Source organism: Diabrotica virgifera, chromosome 1, assembly GCF_917563875.1.
Source record: "Diabrotica virgifera virgifera chromosome 1, PGI_DIABVI_V3a".
Taxonomy (NCBI): Eukaryota; Metazoa; Arthropoda; class Insecta; order Coleoptera; family Chrysomelidae; genus Diabrotica; species Diabrotica virgifera.
In genome coordinates, this window is record NC_065443.1 from 168,827,692 (window position 1) to 168,851,039 (window position 23,348).

Here is a 23,348-nt window from a genome sequence, read left to right on the forward strand (position 1 = left end):
ACTTCAAGCATGCTTCTCACAATCTTCCAATCCAGAGTTTCTACTGCATGGCCTATTTTTGGTAAAGCCAAATTTTTGACGTTATAATTACACACGATTTTCTTCAAATTAGTTAGAGCACGCCATATGTTCTCGTAGTTTGGCGTGTCCGTATAAGACTTTCTGGTCACCATATACAGCAAAGATCGAGGACCATCTTCCAATCGCAGTACTCTTCCAATTTTAGGCTGCTGATTTCTTAACTCGTCCAGGCGGCCGAACTTTCTATTGAATACGGACGAGATTCCTTTAGTCATCTCAAGGTCTTGGGCAACACAGTGGGCTAGAGAGACGTTTTCTGGAACACTAAACAGATCTTGCTGAACTTCTGTAGTGACGCCAAATCTAGCACTCTTTCTCTCTGCGTAATTTGACATAAATTCCTCCTGTTGGAGGACTCGTGCTTCTTCTGTTTCATTTGCCCCAGCATATGGTGAAAGACGATTTATGTGAATAACTTGGTTTACCGTTTGGCAACTTCTTAATTCTGTATATTACGTCATTTATCTTCTTCTTAACTTCATACGGACCTTCCCATTGTCTTTGCAGTTTAGGACACAAACCTCGACGACGTTGTGGATTATAAAGCCAGACAAGATCACCTACTTCGAAGCTTTCATTCTTGCATCGAGAATCATATTGATCTTTCATTCTGTCACTGGCTATCTACATGTGTTGTCGCGCAAGTTCATGAATGTTGTTCATTCGTAACTTCAGACGGTCGATGTATTCTTCGCCTGCAACATGTTCCTCGGAAGGTCTGCAGCCAAACTCTAGGTCGCAGGGCAAACGAACTTCACGACCCAACATCAGGCAGGTTGGTGTTTGACCTGTAGTATCATTCACGGCCGAGCGGTAGGCCATCAGGAATAAATGAATGTGTTGGACCCAATCTCGCTGATGTTCAGATACAACTTTGGACAAGTGTTTACCCATCGTTCGGTTCATCCTCTCGACCATCCCATTTGATTCAGGATGCAGGGGTGTTGTTCTGGTCTTATTGACACCAATCAATTTACAAACGTTTTGGAAAAGAGCTGACTCAAAGTTTCGCCCTTGGTCGGAGTGGATCTTCAAGGGAACACCAAATCGGCTGAAGAATTCTTTAATCAGTACTTCCGCAACGGTAGCAGCTTCTTGATTTGGTAATGCATAGGCCTCAGTCCATTTCGTAAAATAATCCATGGCTACCAGGATGTATTTATTTCCAACATCGGTTTCTGGAAATGGACCTGCAATGTCGATTGCTACTCTTTCCATAGGACTGCCAACATTGTACTGTCTCATGGGTGCTCTCTTTTTACCAACTGGACCATTACCGGATGCATACAGTTCACATTTCCGGCACCATCTTCTTACATCATCTTTACAGTTCACCCAATAGAACCGTTCTCGAACCTTTTGCAGAGTCTTCGTAATACCAAAGTGTCCACCTGATGTACCGTCATGCAACTGACGCAATACTTCTGACACTTTACTTTTAGGTACAATCAACTGCAACTTGGATTCTGTACCATCATCGTTCTCAAAGGTTCTGTACAGAAGATCATCTTTTAGTACCATGCAATTCCATTGGCTCCAGTAGGCCTTGACTTCTGGACTACATGTACTAATGTTCTGCCAACTAGGTCTCTCACCTTGCCGCATCCAATCCAATACTCTTTTTATACAAAGATCATCTTCTTGGGCGTTTTGTAACTGTTGGGGCTGCCATTGCTCATTAACTACGGTGGTTCGTCTCACGGGGTAAAATCGTTCCTCTAATTTGGCACAGTGATTACAATTTGCACTGCATGGTCGTCTCGAAAGGGCATCAGCATTTGAATAAACTCTTCCAGCCCTGTGTTCTATCTCGTAATCATATTCTTGTAATCGTTCTAACCATCTTGCCATCTGGCCCTCTGGATTACGGAATTGTATGAGCCATTTTAGAGCAGCGTGATCTGTTCGAAGAAGGAACTTTCTGCCGTACAAGTATTTATGGAAATGTTCGCAAGCCTTCACTACACCCAGCAGTTCTCTTCTGATAACGCAATAGTTTCTTTCTGGTTTCGACAGGACTTTGCTGAAATAAGCGATGACTTTTTCCTGTCCATCCTGGATTTGTGAGAGAACAGCTCCTATGGCACTGTTGCTAGCATCGGTATCCAAAACAAATTTTCCTGCCTGTCCCGGGCAGCTTAATATCGGTGCGCTGATCAGAGCCCTTTGTAGCTGTTCGAAAGCTTTTTGACACTTCACTCCATGTATATTCTTTGCCCTCCTCCGTCAACTTTGTTAAAGGCTTGGAGATATTGGCAAATCCTTTGACAAATCGTCGGTAATATGTACATAGGCCAAGGAAACTTCTAATTTCATGTTTATCTTTTGGTACTGGCCAATCTTTAATTGCTTCAATCTTTTCAGGATCAGCTGTTACACCATTACTTGATACAATATGTCCCAAGTACTTAACTTCTTGTCGAAACATGTGACATTTCTTCGGACTTAACTTCAAGTTCGCTGCCCTCAATAGTTGAAAGACTTCTATTAGATTCTTGGCATGTTCATCAAAGGACCTTCCAACCACAATTACATCATCCAAGTAAACCAGGCATGTTTTCCATGTTAGACCTCTTAAAACTGCCTCCATTAATCTTTCAAATGTGGCAGGGGCATTACATAAATCAAACGGCATAGCCGTTAACTGCCAAAGCCCTGATCCTATCGAAAATGCGGTTTTCTCCCGATCGGCTGGCTCCATGTCTGCTTGCCAATATCCACTTTTTAAATCGATTGTGGAAAACCAACGAGAACCGGAGAGAGTATCCAATGTATCGTCTATTCTGGGCAAAGAATAACTATCTTTTTTTGTTACCGCATTGAGCTGGCGGTAGTCGATACAAAAACGCGTTGAACCATCTTTCTTCTTTACCAGAATTACTGGTGATGTCCATGGACTGTTCGATAGTTCAATTACCCCTTGTTTGTCCATACCCTTGATAATCTCTTCGGCCTCATCTCTTTCGCAAATGGAAGTCGTCTAGGCCGTTGTCTGATTGGCTGAGCGTCTCCGGTATTTATTTTATGCGTTACTATGCTTGTTTTGCCCTTATCCTTCTTATCAATAGCAAAAACATCTTGATACTTTATCAGCATAGACCTCACCTTTTCCGTTCGTTCATGATCAAGATCTTGGCACCTTTCAATGATCATCTCGATAAGGTCTTTTGGATACTTTGACTTCGATGGTTTCTCATTGGTATTCATAGAGCAAATTGAAGCCACGGGAACACACTGTCCGATCAAAGCTCCTTTACCTAACTTGACAGCAGTTTCCCTTAAATTCATAGCTCTTACAGGGATGACATCTCGAACTCTTACCAAAGTTTTCGCCGTTAGGAACTCGACATTTTCCACATCTTCGACCATCCTTAAACTTCCCTCTCGGCAGTGTCCATCAAGCATGGTCATCAGAATTTTCTCACTATTACCGGGTATGGTTACGTCGTATGTAGTTAGTAAGCGGATGACATCTTCTTTGTCGTCGTGAAAGGGCAACTCTTCACCACTGATCTTGAGAACTCCATTTTGCACATCCAATATTGCCGCCACTTTTCTTAGTACGTCCATTCCCAATATGAACTCGTCGGAGATCTCGGCAATTAATACTTGATGTTCAACTGTGGTCTGGCCAATGGATATTGACATATTAGCCTCGCCATATGTATTAATTAGCTCACCAGTCGCTGTTCTAAGCTTTACTGTTGCATGTGATAAATTATGATGGCCTCGTACTACGTCTGGACGTGCGATAGTTCTCGTTGCACCTGTATCCACCAAAAACGATCTACATCTATTATTGATACGACCTTCGATGTATAAGTTGTGGATTCCACCATAGGACGTAAGGTTGACAGTTACTATGGGGGCTCTAGTTCTCGAGGTCGGCAGTTGCCCCTTGGTGTCGACCCGCTCTAGTTTTCCGACGGCTGTACGATCTTCTTACAATTACGACGAATGTGGCCTATGTCGCCGCAATTCCAACATCTAGGCTCGCGTCTCTTTGGCATCTCGTTACGAAATATTCTCCGTATCATTTCCTCCAGACGTTCATCGTTGTGTTCGTCACTTTCTTCAATGGTTCTTACTCTATGCTTCGTGAAGTTTGACTAGCCGTTTCGTGTTCCAATGCAATAGCAAGTGCTTCATCTAAAACTTTCGGTCTTGCTAGTCGTAAAGCTTTCTGTAGTTCACTATCTTTCAGCCCATTGACGAGGGTATCTACCGCAATTTCTTCTAAAACGCTGTCTGTCACCTCCGGATAAGCCAACCGCACCACACGAGCCACATCTGCTTCAAATTCTTGCAGATTCTCACTTGCTCGTTGACTTCTACTTCGCAGTTGTGCTTTGTATACTTGTTGTAGATGGGCATCTCCATAGCGTTTTTCTAGACGAGTGAACAAGGTCTGGTAACATTTTTCTTGACCCTTAGGAATTGACCTTAATATGTCTGCAGCATCACCTCGTAGAGCAGCAGTCAAGGAAACAGCCTTTTCTTGTTCGGTCCAATGATTGGCGGTCGCAATAGCTTCGAATTGTCTAAGGTATATGGACCAAGATGACTTTCCATCAAATGGTGGTAATTTAAATCTCATGTTATGCGACGTTTCGTCTCTCGGTAGTTCATCTTTCACTACAGGCAGGGCGCGAGGATATATATCCACTGATATATATCACGATATATATCGTGATATATATCATGATATTTATATTATAAATATCGTGATATATATCAGTATTTTATTTCGTACTAATTTTTACATAAGAAGGCATTGTGGCAAATGCTAAGGACTTTCTAGAAATATTGCATCCTGTTTCAGTGGCAGTTGATAGAATGCAATGAGACTTAACGACAATTGCTGTCAAGACCTGAATGATCAACCAATTCAAATTAAGAACGTTTATTACAAAAGAAGGAATATGGCTCTAGGTTCGCCTCATTGTTTGACAAACTTACTGGACCATCGCTTTTTGGGAGAAAGACTTACTGCCGAACAAAAAGAACAGGCTTATGAATATTTAAATTCAATCAACACATATTTTGTTCCGTTTGTAATGGCCCTAACTTCGAAGTCTAAACCTTTTCCGTCTTTCATGTATGGTCCAAATTAAAAAAAAACCATCTCCATTATTATGGTGGAAGTCTGTTCCAATCGCTTAATCTGCTTGGCCTAATAAAAACATATTTCTCAAACGAATTAACCAATTACTTACAGCAGTAGCCTCAACGGCAGGCATTGAAAGGTGCTTTTCAAGCTTTGGACTTGTGCATTTCAAATTACGAAATAATTTAGGTATTTCAAATAAATAATTTACAGAAAAGGCTGCTAAACTTGTATTCATGTTTGAATATTTAAACAGTTTTTCATACCAAAAACATGACAATTTGGAATGGATTTGGCCTGAACAAGAAACTGAAAGAAGGGAAAATGAAGAGGCAGAATTAAGTCTTGGGTGCTTTACTGGTTTTGATTCAGACACTTCCGATGTTGAACCTTCATCTTAATTAATTTTCTAAATGATTTTGTTTTTTAAATGTTCAGAATTTTAAGTTACTTTGGAAAAATAGAAATACCTATATGTTTATGTTTTTAATATTTTTAGTTAATTTAATTGTTACTTGAATACGCCTATCATTTTGTTTTCTGTTTATGTATCATACTACCATATGTACGTTTGTATTTTTGACAAATAGTCGAGGAAATGAAGCATTTTGGCTCGCAATTTTTTCGTCCAGCATGGATTTACTTGAAATTTTCACAGAAGGTAGGGAATAGTCCAAGGATCATATTCTATATCATGCCGCTGTACGCTAAAACCTTGGGGGTGGTTGCCACCCCATCTCGGGGGGTGGGAATTTTTATTACATTTTAACCATGTAAGTCGATGTAAAAGGTGATTCTAAGAAAAAAATATTTCTTACATTTTCTTCGTAAAACTAATATTTTTTGAGTTATTCGCGCTTGAAAGTAACAGTTTTTCGATGAAAGAATCGACTTTTTTAGAGAGTTTTTTGAGAATACCTCGAAAAATATGCATTTAATCAAAAAAACTGTGGATATCAAAATTGTACCTTTTAGTAACACAAACCAAATTTTTTTTCTGTAATATCTTTAAGACGAATACAAACCGAGATACGGCATGTTAAAATTAGCTTTTTCGTCAAATGCATAATTTGACATATTCAAAGTAAAATAACGGAAAAACTTTGCATTTTTCGAGGAAAACTTAAATAATCTTTTTTCAAGTATATAGTTAGGCCTCTCAAAATATAATAATAAAAAGTTTCTAGCCTGAAAATTAGGCGACTTATGATCAAAAAAAGGTCGGTACCTGCTTTTCTCTATGAAAAAATCAGTGAAAACAACCCCCTAACTACCCTCCTAATTAAAAATTGGTCTTCACCTTTCTGTAATTCCTTTTATATTTGTATTATAAATCCACCCAAGATGTTTGACCTATCTAAAAGGCCTAATTTTAGAAAAATTGGAGTTTAAAAATAATTTTTTTGGAATTTCCCATTTTTCACCGTTTACTCCAAATTATCTCCGAAAATACTGGAGATACGAAAAAAATTATAGACTGCTAAAATGTAGCATTTTTAATAACTAAAATTCGCTTGTTCATAGATTTTCATTACCGTGAACATTTAGCGAGATATAGCTGTTTACAACCGTTACTTACGAGCAAACACCCCCTAATTCGAGCCATTTAAACCCACCCTAATTAAAAACTAAGGGATCTTACGGAATTAAGTTTACACAGTGTTATAACTCTTCAAAGATCCTACAAAGTCATTTTTGAATAAACTTTTTATCGCCAAAAATGACGGAGCTACGTTTATAAAACGATTTTTTTTTTCGAAAAGTTCGGATAGTCCGCTTATGGATAATTTTCAATGTATGTATAATACCACAGAACCGGTTCGTATACTGGAAGATGACCAAAAAACTATTTGTATCTATTTCTACATATTTTTAAATTCATATTTTTGTGTAAATAAATGTTTTTTAATTCTTTAATTCTACTTTTTTTCTGTATAGATCTATTAAAATATTTACTTATAAAAACTGTAATGTTATTAAGGGTGGTTTTTCAGGGTTGAAATATTATGATATTATATTATATATAAGTATAAAACAATCATTATTTAATCAATCAAAACCAAATTTTACCCATATTAAAGTTTACAATATTTTTATATACTTTTTGAAAATAAGGGGTAGTTTACACCCCTACAAATAATCAACGCCCTTAAGCATGATATAGAATATGAAGTACATGGTGAGATTATCCTAATCCCAAATTTTTATATAAATCGATGCAAGCCGAAATGATTCTTTTAGGATAAGTAAATTTTTTATATATAGCTCCAACAAGGGTGGTTTTAAGGGTTGAAATAGTATGATAGTATATCTTAAAGCATAAAACAATAATTATGTAACTAATAAGAACCAAATGTTGACAATATTAAAGTTTAAAATGTTATTTTATAATTTTTTACAATTAGGGGTAGTTTTCACCCTTAAAAAACCAAAAGCGTATAACGGCTCAATATAGAAAATGAACTAGAGGGTGAAATGAGCCTAATCCCAAACTTTTGTACAAATCGATGCTGGACGAAAAATTTGCGAGGTTTTGCCATTTTTTCAGCTTCATTTCCTCGACTAAAAATTTTTTGTATTTTTTATTTAAGTAAAAATATATCTTTTATTAGATATTTATTTTTTATTTAAAGTAAAAATATATCTTTTATACTGTTACATTCTACAATTTTAGACTCTTATTTTGGTCAATTTAGTTTCTCTATTGAAATGTTTTCCAAAATATCATAAATATAATATATCACATTTTGGATAAATATCATATATATCCGATATTTTGATATAATATATATATATATATATATATATATATATATATATATATATATATATATATATGTTCCATATATATATATATATATATATATATATATATATATATATATATATATATATATATATATATATTATAAATATCATGGATATTTTGTGCCCTGACTACAGGATCTAAAGCTACTGCATTAACTGGTGGTTGCATCTTCGTATTAGTTATTATGCTCTCTAATTCTTTGATCTTTTCTTCTACGGTCTCTAATTGTTTGATCTTCTCTTCTAACATTTATTTATTGTCGTCTACACTTTTCTGTATCTTATCACTTGTTCTAAAAACTTCTTCAAATTTTTCATTGTTCTGTTTACAAACTTCTTCAAGTTTTTCGTTGTTTTGTCTACAGACCTCTTTAAAAGTTTCATCAATCTTTTGAGAAGTCTCGTCGAATCTTTTAGCAACATTTTCGAATTTATCGTCGCTTTTTTTAGAAGTTTCATCAATCTTTTGAGAAGTCTCATCAATCGTTTGAGAAACAGTTTTTAATTTCGATAAGATTGCTTGTTCTACTGACTGGAAGTGGAACTTCTCTGGATCATCTCCGATCTTCGTGAGTACTTCCTCGAGTCGTGCTTGTAGGACTTTCTTGGACCCACTGCTGTCTTCATCCCGTTCCTCTAGCTGTTCACGGAGCTGTTTTACGGAAAGTTCTTGTAGCAACATCTTTGGTCGGCACACACGTACTCTTCAAAATGTCTTTTAAAAGTCTTTCCGAATACCGAACAATCAACGCACTTTAATTATTCCCGACGAATAAAGTTCAAAAGTCTTTCCGAATACCGAACAATTAACGCACTCCGATTATTCTCGACGAATAAAGTTCAAAAGTCTTTTTTTTCACTTTTGATTTATTTACACTCCACACCGTTAACGCCACTGTAACGTGATTACTGTTAAAATAATACGCTCGGTTCGTTTATACGAATTTATTTATACAAGTTACAGTCGAATTTATATTATACACTAACCCTATTTACAAATCTGTCCGTATTTATATATGCGATACAGTTATTATGGAACATTCCAGAAATATCCGCGCCCATCTCGATGTATCTCCCATCTCTATACCAGTCGATCGATTGTCTGTCGGCAGGCCCACGTTCCAGAACGCCGCGAAGATTCGATTACGTCATTCGCTTGTTGTTTACTATTATACGGGTGCCGGCCAAGAGTTCTCTTTCGTTACAGTATTAAATTTTTGAAATTTCATAGTTTATAAACATTTAGAATAACTTTAAAAATATTATCCGTAGAAACAATCTTTTTATATATTCGAAAAGCTAGTATTTTAACACGAATTTTCAAATAAAAAAATTTAGCCTGGGTTTATTTGGGACAAAGTTAGCATGTGCTTTATTTAATTCACAGCTGATTTGTTTATAATAATTAGGAATCTCATGAATGCCATTTTAAAGAATGGAATTTTTATTTTTTGTTAAAAAATTTGCACAAACATTGTACCTTCACAGCACCCTCTACGATTTTTCAAAAATGTTGTTCAAACGGTTACTAGGGCCACCGAGTTAAAATACCGAAAAAGCAATTTCAAGCTAATACAATTTTCTGTATCTCCGGATCAACTCAATGGATTTTGATCTTTCTTTTTTAATCTCTATGTAATTTCTACGTACCGGGTGTCCCAATAAGAATGGCTCTCGGCCATATCTCAGGAACCGTTTATAGTAGAGCTTTGAAATAAAAAATTTTATAACAAAAGTTGCCTCAGGAAAAGGCTGGAAATTATTTTCATAATTGTGGGACCACCGCTAGAGGGCGTAATTGAATATCAAAAATTAAAAAATCTAAATTTTACAAAATTTTCCTAATGAAGGGGCACTGGAAATCCGATTATTGTATTCTTCATCAAATTCTGCGCATATTTGATTTAACAAGTTTAACTCTACCTTTGCAAATAAGAGGTGGGGGTGAGTGGGAACCTTATTATGAAAAAATGGCTGTAAGTTCGGTTCTGCTAAATCAAATTTTGAAAACTGGGTCTTGTTGAAGACAGATCTTTTTCTTCAATGTAAGCGTGATAATTTTGAACCATCCTAATAAGTAATAAGCCAGCTGGGAGGCGTTATTTAATTTTTTTCAGAAATCTAGTTTTCTTTGGAAAATATTAAATACAAGTATGCATTTTTAATCATACTTTATAAAATTAGATTAAATTAGCAATAGAATAGCGAAAACCGCATGTCGATACCTTTTTTCTATCTCAAGATATCTCGAGAAACGTGTAAATTTTATACAAAGCTCTACTATAAACGGTTCCTGAGATATGGCCGAGAGCCATTCTTATTGGGACACCCGGTACATTACAAATATGCAATCTTATATATAAAAATCTATTGCTGTGCGTTAGTCTCGCTAAAACTCGAGAATGTGTGAACCGATTTGGCTAATTTTGATATTGAATTATTTGTGGAAGTTCAGGGAAGGTTTATACGGTTTTATATTGTCATTTTAGTAGCCACCAAAATTTTTACAGCTATATGTATAAAATGCTCTTTTTACAGTGTTTGTTGCCATACTCCTCCGAAACGACTTGACCGATTTTTATGAAATTTTGCAAGTGTACTCGACCGGACCGGGAGTAGGTCGTTATCTATATTTCATACCCGTGCGTCTTAAGGGGGCTTGCCACCATTATATTTATTTCTATTTTTTCAGACAAACTCTTTTTTTTTTAATTGCAAATGATGTGGAACGTAAAGATACATACAACCCTAAATTTTCAATTTTCTATCACTAACCGTTATTTTTTAATGGCCATTTAAATATTTTACATCTATATAAACAAAAGAAAGTCGTGACAGTTACCAACACATAACTCGAGAACGACTGAATAGATTTTTATGAAATTTTCCACGTGTATTTGACCGGACCGAGAATAGGTTGTTATGTATTTTTCATATCCGTACGTCGTAACGGGGGCTGCCCCCCTAAAATATTTTTTTATTTTTTTGATCAAACTGTTTTTTCTTAATTTTATTTGATGTGGAAGGCAAAGGTAAATACAACCCTAAATTTTCACTTTTCTCTCTTCGACCGTTATTTTTTAATAGCCATCTAAAATTTTGCATCTTATATATAAAAATCTATTGCTGTTCGTTAGTCTCGCTAAAACTCGAGAATGTGTGGACCGATTTGGCTAATTTTGATATTGGATTATTTGTGGAAGTTCAGGGAAGGTTTATACGGTTTTATATTGTCATTTTAGTAGCCACCAAAATTTTTACAGCTATATGTATAAAATGCTCTTTTTACAGTGTTTGTTGCCATACTCCTCCGAAACGACTTGACCGATTTTTATGAAAGTTTGCAAGTGTACTCGACCGGACCGGGAGTGGGTCGTTATCTATATTTCATACCCGTGCGTCTTAAGGGGGCTTGCCACCCTTATATTTATTTCTATTTTTTCAGACACTCTCTTTTTTTTTAATTGCATATGATGTGGAACGTAAAGATACATACAACCCTAAATTTTCACTTTTCTATCACTAACCGTTATTTTTTAATGGCCATTTAAATATTTTACATCTATATAAACAAAAGAAAGTCGTTATAGTTACCAACACATAACTCGAGAACGACTGAATAGATTTTTATGAAATTTTCCACGTGTATTTGACCGGACCGAGAATAGGTTGTTATGTATTTTTCATATCCGTACGTCGTAACGGGGGCTGCCCCCCTAAAATATTTTTTTATTTTTTTGATCAAACTGTTTTTTCTTAATTTTATGTGATGTGGAAGGCAAAGGTAAATACAACCCTAAATTTTTACTTTTCTATCTTCGACCGTTATTTTTTAATAGCCATCTAAAATTTTGCATCTTATATATAAAAATCTATTGCTGTGCGTTAGTCTCGCTAAAACTCGAGAATGTGTGGACCGATTTGGCTAATTTTGATATTGAATTATTTGTGGAAGTTCAGGGAAGGTTTATACGGTTTTATATTGTCATTTTAGTAGCCACCAAAATTTTTACAGCTATATGTATAAAATGCTCTTTTTACAGTGTTTGTTGCCATACTCCTCCGAAACGACTTGACCGATTTTTATGAAATTTTGCAAGTGTACTCGACCGGACCGGGAGTAGGTCGTTATCTATATTTCATACCCGTGCGTCTTAAGGGGGCTTGCCACCCTTATATTTATTTCTATTTTTTCAGACAAACTCTTTTTTTTTAATTGCATATGATGTGGAACGTAAAGATACATACAACCCTAAATTTTCACTTTTCTATCACTAACCGTTATTTTTTAATGGTCATTTAAATATTTTACATCTATATAAACAAAAGAAAGTCGTGACAGTTACCAACACATAACTCGAGAACGACTGAATAGATTTTTATGAAATTTTCCACGTGTATTTGACCGGACCGAGAATAGGTTGTTATGTATTTTTCATATCGGTACGTCGTAACGGGGGCTGCCTCCCTAAAATAATTTTTTATTTTTTTGATCAAACTGTTTTTTCTTCATTTTATGTGATGTGGAAGGCAAAGGTAAATACAACTCTAAATTTTCACTTTTCTATCTTCGACCGTTATTTTTTAATAGCCATCTAAAGTTTTGCATCTTATATATAAAAATCTATTGCTGTGCGTTAGTCTCGCTAAAACTCGAGAATGTGTGGACCGATTTGACTAATTTTGATATTGAATTATTTGTGGAAGTTCAGGGAAGGTTTATACGGTTTTATATTGTCATTTTAGTAGCCACCAAAATTTTTACAGCTATATGTATAAAATGCTCTTTTTACAGTGTTTGTTGCCATACTCCTCCGAAACGACTTGACCGATTTTTATGAAATTTTGCAAGTGTACTCGACCGGACCGGGAGTAGGTCGTTATCTATATTTCATACCCGTGCGTCTTAAGGGGGCTTGCCACCCTTATATTAATTTCTATTTTTTCAGACAAACCCTTTTTTTTTTAATTGCGTATGATGTGGAACGTAAAGATACATACAACCCTAAATTTTCACTTTTCTATCACTAACCGTTATTTTTTAATGGCTATTTAAATATTTTACATCTATATAAACAAAAGAAAGTCGTGACAGTTACCAACACATAACTCGAGAACGACTGAATAGATTTTTATGAAATTTTCCACGTGTATTTGACCGGACCGAGAATAGGTTGTTATGTATTTTTCATATCCGTACGTCGTAACGGGGGCTGCCCCCCTAAAATATTTTTTTATTTTTTTGATCAAAGTGTTTTTTCTTAATTTTATGTGATGTGGAAAGCAAAGGTAAATACAACCCTAAATTTTCACTTTTCTATCTTCGACCGTTATTTTTTAATAGCCATCTAAAGTTTTGCATCTTATATATAAAAATCTATTGCTGTGCGTTAGTCTCGCTAAAACTCGAGAATGTGTGGACCGATTTGGCTAATTTTGATATTGAATTATTTGTGGAAGTTCAGGGAAGGTTTATACGGTTTTATATTGTCATTTTAGTAGCCACCAAAATTTTTACAGCTATATGTATAAAATGCTCTTTTTACAGTGTTTGTTGCCATACTCCTCCGAAACGACTTGACCGATTTTTATGAAATTTTGCAAGTGTACTCGACCGGACCGGGAGTAGGTCGTTATCTATATTTCATACCCGTGCGTCTTAAGGGGGCTTGCCACCCTTATATTTATTTCTATTTTTTCAGACAAACTCTTTTTTTTTTTAATTGCATATGATGTGGAACGTAAAGATACATACAACCCTAAATTTTCACTTTTCTATCACTAACCGTTATTTTTTAATGGTCATTTAAATATTTTACATCTATATAAACAAAAGAAAGTCGTGACAGTTACCAACACATAACTCGAGAACGACTGAATAGATTTTTATGAAATTTTCCACGTGTATTTGACCGGACCGAGAATAGGTTGTTATGTATTTTTCATATCGGTACGTCGTAACGGGGGCTGCCTCCCTAAAATAATTTTTTATTTTTTTGATCAAACTGTTTTTTCTTCATTTTATGTGATGTGGAAGGCAAAGGTAAATACAACTCTAAATTTTCACTTTTCTATCTTCGACCGTTATTTTTTAATAGCCATCTAAAGTTTTGCATCTTATATATAAAAATCTATTGCTGTGCGTTAGTCTCGCTAAAACTCGAGAATGTGTGGACCGATTTGACTAATTTTGATATTGAATTATTTGTGGAAGTTCAGGGAAGGTTTATACGGTTTTATATTGTCATTTTAGTAGCCACCAAAATTTTTACAGCTATATGTATAAAATGCTCTTTTTACAGTGTTTGTTGCCATACTCCTCCGAAACGACTTGACCGATTTTTATGAAATTTTGCAAGTGTACTCGACCGGACCGGGAGTAGGTCGTTATCTATATTTCATACCCGTGCGTCTTAAGGGGGCTTGCCACCCTTATATTAATTTCTATTTTTTCAGACAAACCCTTTTTTTTTTAATTGCGTATGATGTGGAACGTAAAGATACATACAACCCTAAATTTTCACTTTTCTATCACTAACCGTTATTTTTTAATGGCTATTTAAATATTTTACATCTATATAAACAAAAGAAAGTCGTGACAGTTACCAACACATAACTCGAGAACGACTGAATAGATTTTTATGAAATTTTCCACGTGTATTTGACCGGACCGAGAATAGGTTGTTATGTATTTTTCATATCCGTACGTCGTAACGGGGGCTGCCCCCCTAAAATATTTTTTTATTTTTTTGATCAAAGTGTTTTTTCTTAATTTTATGTGATGTGGAAAGCAAAGGTAAATACAACCCTAAATTTTCACTTTTCTATCTTCGACCGTTATTTTTTAATAGCCATCTAAAGTTTTGCATCTTATATATAAAAATCTATTGCTGTGCGTTAGTCTCGCTAAAACTCGAGAATGTGTGGACCGATTTGGCTAATTTTGATATTGAATTATTTGTGGAAGTTCAGGGAAGGTTTATACGGTTTTATATTGTCATTTTAGTAGCCACCAAAATTTTTACAGCTATATGTATAAAATGCTCTTTTTACAGTGTTTGTTGCCATACTCCTCCGAAACGACTTGACCGATTTTTATGAAATTTTGCAAGTGTACTCGACCGGACCGGGAGTAGGTCGTTATCTATATTTCATACCCGTGCGTCTTAAGGGGGCTTGCCACCCTTATATTTATTTCTATTTTTTCAGACAAACTCTTTTTTTTTTTAATTGCATATGATGTGGAACGTAAAGATACATACAACCCTAAATTTTCACTTTTCTATCACTAACCGTTATTTTTTAATGGCCATTTAAATATTTTACATCTATATAAACAAAAGAAAGTCGTGACAGTTACCAACACATAACTCGAGAACGACTGAATAGATTTTTATGAAATTTTCCACGTGTATTTGACCGGACCGAGAATAGGTTGTTATGTAGTTTTCATATCCGTACGTCGTAACGGGGGCTGCCCCCCTAAAATATTTTTTTATTTTTTTGATCAAACTGTTTTTTCTTAATTTTATGTGATGTGGAAGGCAAAGGTAAATACAACCCTAAATTTTCACTTTTCTATCTTCGACCGTTATTTTTTAATAGCCATCTAAAATTTTGCATCTTATATATAAAAATCTATTGCTGTTCGTTAGTCTCGCTAAAACTCGAGAATGTGTGGACCGATTTGGCTAATTTTGATATTGAATTATTTGTGGAAGTTCAGGGAAGGCTTATACGGTTTTATATTGTAATTTTAGTAGCCACCAAAATTTTTACAGCTATATGTATAAAATGCTCTTTTTACAGTGTTTGTTGCCATACTCCTCCGAAACGACTTGACCGATTTTTATGAAAGTTTGCAAGTGTACTCGACCGGACCGGGAGTGGGTCGTTATCTATATTTCATACCCGTGCGTCTTAAGGGGGCTTGCCACCCTTATATTTGTTTCTATTTTTTCAGACAAACTCTTTTTTTTTAATTGCATATGATGTGGAACGTAAAGATACATACAACCCTAAATTTTCGCTTTTCTATCACTAACCGTTATTTTTTAATGGCCATTTAAATATTTTACATCTATATAAACAAAAGAAAGTCGTTATAGTTACCAACACATAACTCGAGAACGACTGAATAGATTTTTATGAAATTTTCCACGTGTATTTGACCGGACCGAGAATAGGTTGTTATGTATTTTTCATATCCGTACGTCGTAACGGGGGCTGCCCCCCTAAAATATTTTTTTATTTTTTTGATCAAACTGTTTTTTCTTAATTTTATGTGATGTGGAAGGCAAAGGTAAATACAACCCTAAATTTTTACTTTTCTATCTTCGACCGTTATTTTTTAATAGCCATCTAAAATTTTGCATCTTATATATAAAAATCTATTGCTGTGCGTTAGTCTCGCTAAAACTCGAGAATGTGTGGACCGATTTGGCTAATTTTGATATTGAATTATTTGTGGAAGTTCAGGGAAGGTTTATACGGTTTTATATTGTCATTTTAGTAGCCACCAAAATTTTTACAGCTATATGTATAAAATGCTCTTTTTACAGTGTTTGTTGCCATACTCCTCCGAAACGACTTGACCGATTTTTATGAAATTTTGCAAGTGTACTCGACCGGACCGGGAGTAGGTCGTTATCTATATTTCATACCCGTGCGTCTTAAGGGGGCTTGCCACCCTTATATTTATTTCTATTTTTTCAGACAAACTCTTTTTTTTTAATTGCATATGATGTGGAACGTAAAGATACATACAACCCTAAATTTTCACTTTTCTATCACTAACCGTTATTTTTTAATGGCCATTTAAATAATTTACATCTATATAAACAAAAGAAAGTCGTGACAGTTACCAACACATAACTCGAGAACGACTGAATAGATTTTTATGAAATTTTCCACGTGTATTTGACCGGACCGAGAATAGGTTGTTATGTATTTTTCATATCCGTACGTCGTAACGGGGGCTGCCCCCCTAAAATAATTTTTTATTTTTTTGATCAAACTGTTTTTTCTTCATTTTATGTGATGTGGAAGGCAAAGGTAAATACAACTCTAAATTTTCACTTTTCTATCTTCGACCGTTATTTTTTAATAGCCATCTAAAGTTTTGCATCTTATATATAAAAATCTATTGCTGTGCGTTAGTCTCGCTAAAACTCGAGAATGTGTGGACCGATTTGACTAATTTTGATATTGAATTATTTGTGGAAGTTCAGGGAAGGTTTATACGGTTTTATATTGTCATTTTAGTAGCCACCAAAATTTTTACAGCTATATGTATGAAATGCTCTTTTTACAGTGTTTGTTGCCATACTCCTCCGAAACGAATTGACCGATTTTTATGAAATTTTGCAAGTGTACTCGACCGGACCGGGAGTAGGTCGTTATCTATATTTCATACCCGTGCGTCTTAAGGGGGCTTGCCACCCTTATATTAATTTCTATTTTTTCAGACAAACTCTTTTTTTTTTAATTGCATATGATGTGGAACGTAAAGATACATACAACCCTAAATTTTCACTTTTCTATCACTAACCGTTATTTTTTAATGGCTATTTAAATATTTTACATCTATATAAACAAAAGAAAGTCGTGACAGTTACCAACACATAACTCGAGAACGACTGAATAGATTTTTATGAAATTTTCCACGTGTATTTGACCGGACCGAGAATAGGTTGTTATGTATTTTTCATATCCGTACGTCGTAACGGGGGCTGCCCCCCTAAAATATTTTTTTATTTTTTTGATCAAACTGTTTTTTCTTAATTTTATGTGATGTGGAATGCAAAGGTAAATACAACCGTAAATTTTCACTTTTCTATCTTCGACCGTTATTTTTTAATAGCCATCTAAAGTTTTGCATCTTATATATAAAAATCTATTGCTGTGCGTTAGTCTCGCTAAAACTCGAGAATGTGTGGACCGATTTGGCTTATTTTGATATTGAATTATTTGTGGAAGTTCAGGGAAGGTTTATACGGTTTTATATTGTCATTTTAGTAGCCACCAAAATTTTTACAGCTATATGTATAAAATGCTCTTTTTACAGTGTTTGTTGCCATACTCCTCCGAAACGACTTGACCGATTTTTATGAAATTTTGCAAGTGTACTCGACCGGATCGGGAGTAGGTCGTTATCTATATTTCATACCCGTGCGTCTTAAGGGGGCTTGCCACCCTTATATTTATTTCTATTTTTTCAGACAAACTCTTTTTTTTAATTGCATATGATGTGGAACGTAAAGATACATACAACCCTAAATTTTCACTTTTCTATCACTAACCGTTATTTTTTAATGGCCATTTAAATATTTTACATCTATATAAACAAAAGAAAGTCGTGACAGTTACCAACACATAACTCGAGAACGACTGAATAGATTTTTATGAAATTTTCCACGTGTATTTGACCGGACCGAGAATAGGTTGTTATGTATTTTTCATATCCGTACGTCGTAACGGGGGCTGCCCCCCTAAAATATTTTTTTATTTTTTTGATCAAACTGTCTTTTCTTAATTTTTTGTGATGTGGAAAGCAAAGGTAAATACAACCCTAAATTTTCACTTTTCTATCTTCGACCGTTATTTTTTAATAGCCATCTAAAGTTTTGCATCTTATATATAAAAATCTATTGCTGTGCGTTAGTCTCGCTAAAACTCGAGAATGTGTGGACCGATTTGGCTAATTTTGATATTGAATTATTTGTGGAAGTTCAGGGAAGGTTTATACGGTTTTATATTGTCATTTTAGTAGCCACCAAAATTTTTACAGCTATATGTATAAAATGCTCTTTTTACAGTGTTTGTTGCCATACTCCTCCGAAACGACTTGACCGATTATTATGAAATTTTGCAAGTGTACTCGACCGGACCGGGAGTAGGTCGTTATCTATATTTCATACCCGTGCGTCTTAAGGGGGCTTGCCACCCTTATATTTATTTCTATTTTTTCAGACAAACTCTTTTTTTTTAATTGCATATGATGTGGAACGTAAAGATACATAGAACCCTAAATTTTCACTTTTCTATCACTAACCGTTATTTTTTAATGGCCATTTAAATATTTTACATCTATATAAACAAAATAAAGTCGTGACAGTTACCAACACATAACTCGAGAACGACTGAATAGATTTTTATGAAATTTTCCACGTGTATTTGACCGGACCGAGAATAGGTTGTTATGTATTTTTCATATCCGTATGTCGTAACGGGGGCTGCCCCCTAAAATATTTTTTAATTTTTTTGATCAAACTGTTTTTTCTTAATTTTATGTGATGTGGAAGGCAAAGGTAAATACAACCCTAAATTTTCACTTTTCTATCTTCGACCGTTATTTTTTAATAGCCATCTAAAGTTTTGCATCTTATATATAAAAATCTATTGCTGTGCGTTAGTCTCGCTAAAACTCGAGAATGTGTGGACCGATTTGGCTAATTTTGATGTTGAATTATTTGTAGAAATTCAGGGAAGGTTTATACGGTTTTATATTGTCATTTTAGTAGCCACCAAAATTTTTACAGCTATATGTATAAAATGCTCTTTTTACAGTGTTTGTTGCCATACTCCTCCGAAACGACTTGACCGATTTTTATGAAAGTTTTCAAGTGTACTCGACCGGACCGGTAGTAGGTTGTTATCTATATTTCATACCCGTGCGTCTTAAGGAGGCTTGCCACCCTTATATTTATTTCTATTTTTTCAGAGAAACTCTTTTTTTTTAATTTCATATGATGTGGAACGTAAAGATACATACAACCCTAAATTTTGACTTTTCCAGCACTAACCGTTATTTTTTAATGGCCATTTAAATATTTTACATCTATATAAACAAAAGAAAGTCGTGACAGTTACCAACACATAACTCGAGAACGACTGAATAGATTTTTATGAAATTTTCCACGTGTATTTGACCGGACCGAGAATAGGTTGTTATGTATTTTTCATATCCGTACGTCGTAACGGGGGCTGCCCCCTAAAATATTTTTTTATTTTTTTAGTCAAACTGTTTTTTCTTAATTTTATGTGATGTGGAAGGCAAAGGTAAATACAACCCTAAATTTTCACTTTTCTATCTTCGACCTTTATTTTTTAATAGCCATCTAAAGTTTTGCATCTTATATATAAAAATCTATTGCTGTGCGTTAGTCTCGCTAAAACTCGAGAATGTTTGGACCGATTTGGCTAATTTTGATGTTGAATTATTTGTGGAAGTTCAGGGAAGGTTTATACGGTTTTATATTGTCATTTTAGTAGCCACCAAAATTTTTACAGCTATATGTATAAAATGCTCTTTTTACAGTGTTTGTTGCCGTACTCCTCCGAAACGACTTGACCGATTTTTATGAAAGTTTGCAAGTGTACTCGACCGGACCGGGAGTAGGTCGTTATCTATATTTCATACCCGTGCGTCTTAAGGGGTCTTGCCACCCTTATATTTATTTCTATTTTTTCAGACAAACTCTTTTTTTTTAATTGCATATGATGTGGAACGTAAAGATACATACAACCCTAAATTTTTACTTTTCTGTCACTAACCGTTATTTTTTAATGGCCATTTAAATATTTTACATCTATATAAACAAAAGAAAGTCGTGACAGTTACCAACACATAACTCGAGAACGACTGAATAGATTTGTATGAAATTTCCACGTGTATTTGACCGGATCGAGAATAGGTTGTTATGTATTTTTCATATCCGTACGTCGTAACGGGGGCTGCCCCCCTAAAATATTTTTTTATTTTTTTGATCAAACGGTTTTTTCTTAATTTTATGTGATGTGGAAGGCAAAGGTAAATACAACCCTAAATTTTCACTTTTCTATCTTCGACCGTTATTTTTTAATAGCCATCTAAAGTTTTGCATCTTATATATAAAAATCTATTGCTGTGCGTTAGTCTCGCTAAAACTCGAGAATGTTTGGACCGATTTGGCTAATTTTGATGTTGAATTATTTGTGGAAGTTCAGGGAAGGTTTATACGGTTTTATATTGTCATTTTAGTAGCCACCAAAATTTTTACAGCTATATGTATAAAATGCTCTTTTTACAGTGTTTGTTGCCGTACTCCTCCGAAACGACTTGACCGATTTTTATGAAAGTTTGCAAGTGTACTCGACCGGACCGGGAGTAGGTCGTTATCTATACTTCATACCCGTGCGTCTTAAGGGGGCTGGCCACCCTTATATTTATTTCTATTTTTTCAGACAAACTCTTTTTTTTTAATTGCATATGATGTGGAACGTAAAGATACATACAACCCTAAATTTTCACTTTTGCAGCACTAACCGTTATTTTTTAATGGCCATTTAAATATTTTACATCTATATAAACAAAAGAAAGTCGTGACAGTTACCAACACATAACTCGAGAACGACTGAATAGATTTTTATGAAATTTTCCATGTGTATTTGACCGGACCGAGAATAGGTTGTTATGTAGTTTTCATATCCGTACGTCGTAACGGGGGCTGCCCCCCTAAAATATTTTTTTATTTTTTTGATCAAACTGTTTTTTCTTAATTTTATGTGATGTGGAAGGCAAAGGTAAATACAACCCTAAATTTTCACTTTTCTATCTTCGACCGTTATTTTTTAATAGCCATCTAAAATTTTGCATCTTATATATAAAAATCTATTGCTGTGCGTTAGTCTCGCTAAAACTCGAGAATGTGTGGACCGATTTGGCTAATTTTGATGTTGAATTATTTGTGGAAGTTCAGGGAAGGTTTATACGGTTTTATATTGTCATTTTAGTAGCCACCAAAATTTTTACAGCTATATGTATAAAATGCTCTTTTTACAGTGTTTGTTGCCGTACTGCTCCGAAACGACTTGACCGATTTTTATGAAAGTTTGCAAGTGTACTCGACCGGACCGGGAGTAGGTCGTTATCTATACTTCATACCCGTGCGTCTTAAGGGGGCTGGCCACCCTTATATTTATTTCTATTTTTTCAGACAAACTCTTTTTTTTTAATTGCATATGATGTGGATCGTAAAGATACATACAACCCTAAATTTTCACTTTTGCAGCACTAACCGTTATTTTTTAATGGCCATTTAAATATTTTACATCTATATAAACAAAAGAAAGTCGTGACAGTTACCAACACATAACTCGAGAACGACTGAATAGATTTTTATGAAATTTTCCACGTGTATTTGACCGGACCGAGAATAGGTTGTTATGTATTTTTCATATCCGTACGTCGTAACGGGGGCTGCCCCCCTAAAATATTTTTTTATTTTTTTGATCAAACTGTTTTTTCTTAATTTTATGTCATGTGGAAGGCAAAGGTAAATACAACCCTAAATTTTCACTTTTCTATCTTCGACCGTTATTTTTTAATAGCCATCTAAAGTTTTGCATCTTATATATAAAAATCTATTGCTGTGCGTTAGTCTCGCTAAAACTCGAGAATGTGTGGACCGATTTGGCTAATTTTGATGTTGAATTATTTGTGGAAGTTCAGGGAAGGTTTATACGGTTTTATATTGTCATTTTAGTAGCCACCAAAATTTTTACAGCTATATGTATAAAATGCTCTTTTTACAGTGTTTGTTGCCGTACTGCTCCGAAACGACTTGACCGATTTTTATGAAAGTTTGCAAGTGTACTCGACCGGACCGGGAGTAGGTCGTTATCTATATTTCATACCCGTGCGTCTTAAGGGGGCTTGCCACCCTTATATTTATTTCTATTTTTTCAGACAAACTCTTTTTTTTTTTATTGCATATGATGTGGAACGTAAAGATACATACAACCCTAAATTTTTACTTTTCTGTCACTAACCGTTATTTTTTAATGGCCATTTAAATATTTTACATCTATATAAACAAAACAAAGTCGTGACAGTTACCAACACATAACTCGAGAACGACTGAATAGATTTGTATGAAATTTCCACGTGTATTTGACCGGATCGAGAATAGGTTGTTATGTATTGTTCATATCCGTACGTCGTAACGGGGGCTGCCCCCCTAAAATATTTTTTTATTTTTTTGATCAAACTGTTTTTTCTTAATTTTATGTGATGTGGAAGGCAAAGGTAAATACAACCCTAAATTTTCACTTTTCTATCTTCGACCGTTATTTTTTAATAGCCATCTAAAATTTTGCATCTTATATATAAAAATCTATTGCTGTGCGTTAGTCTCGCTAAAACTCGAGAATGTTTGGACCGATTTGGCTAATTTTGATGTTGAATTATTTGTGGAAGTTCAGGGAAGGTTTATACGGTTATATATTGTCATTTTAGTAGCCACCAAAATTTTTACAGCTATATGTATAAAATGCTCTTTTTACAGTGTTTGTTGCCATACTCCTCCGAAAC

General features: G+C 34.7%; 1 protein-coding gene and 1 long non-coding RNA gene across 3 annotated transcripts in view; one reads left to right on the forward strand and one right to left on the reverse strand.

Annotated features, from left to right (window-relative positions):
• The window catches only part of LOC126878827 (uncharacterized), a 383,461-nt gene that overhangs the window by 247,617 nt on the left and 112,496 nt on the right, over nt 1-23,348 (reverse strand). The gene's annotated exons all lie outside the window — the stretch shown is intronic.
• Nucleotides 11,559-18,875, forward strand: LOC126878829 (uncharacterized). 2 transcript variants are annotated; one of them, XR_007695820.1, is made up of 4 exons: nt 11,559-11,780; nt 14,793-15,430; nt 16,183-16,298; nt 18,555-18,875. It is a non-coding gene; the product is annotated as an uncharacterized LOC126878829 (long non-coding RNA). The 2 variants fall into 2 exon arrangements; XR_007695819.1 differs by lacking the exon at nt 11,559-11,780 and having other exon boundaries at nt 13,930-15,430.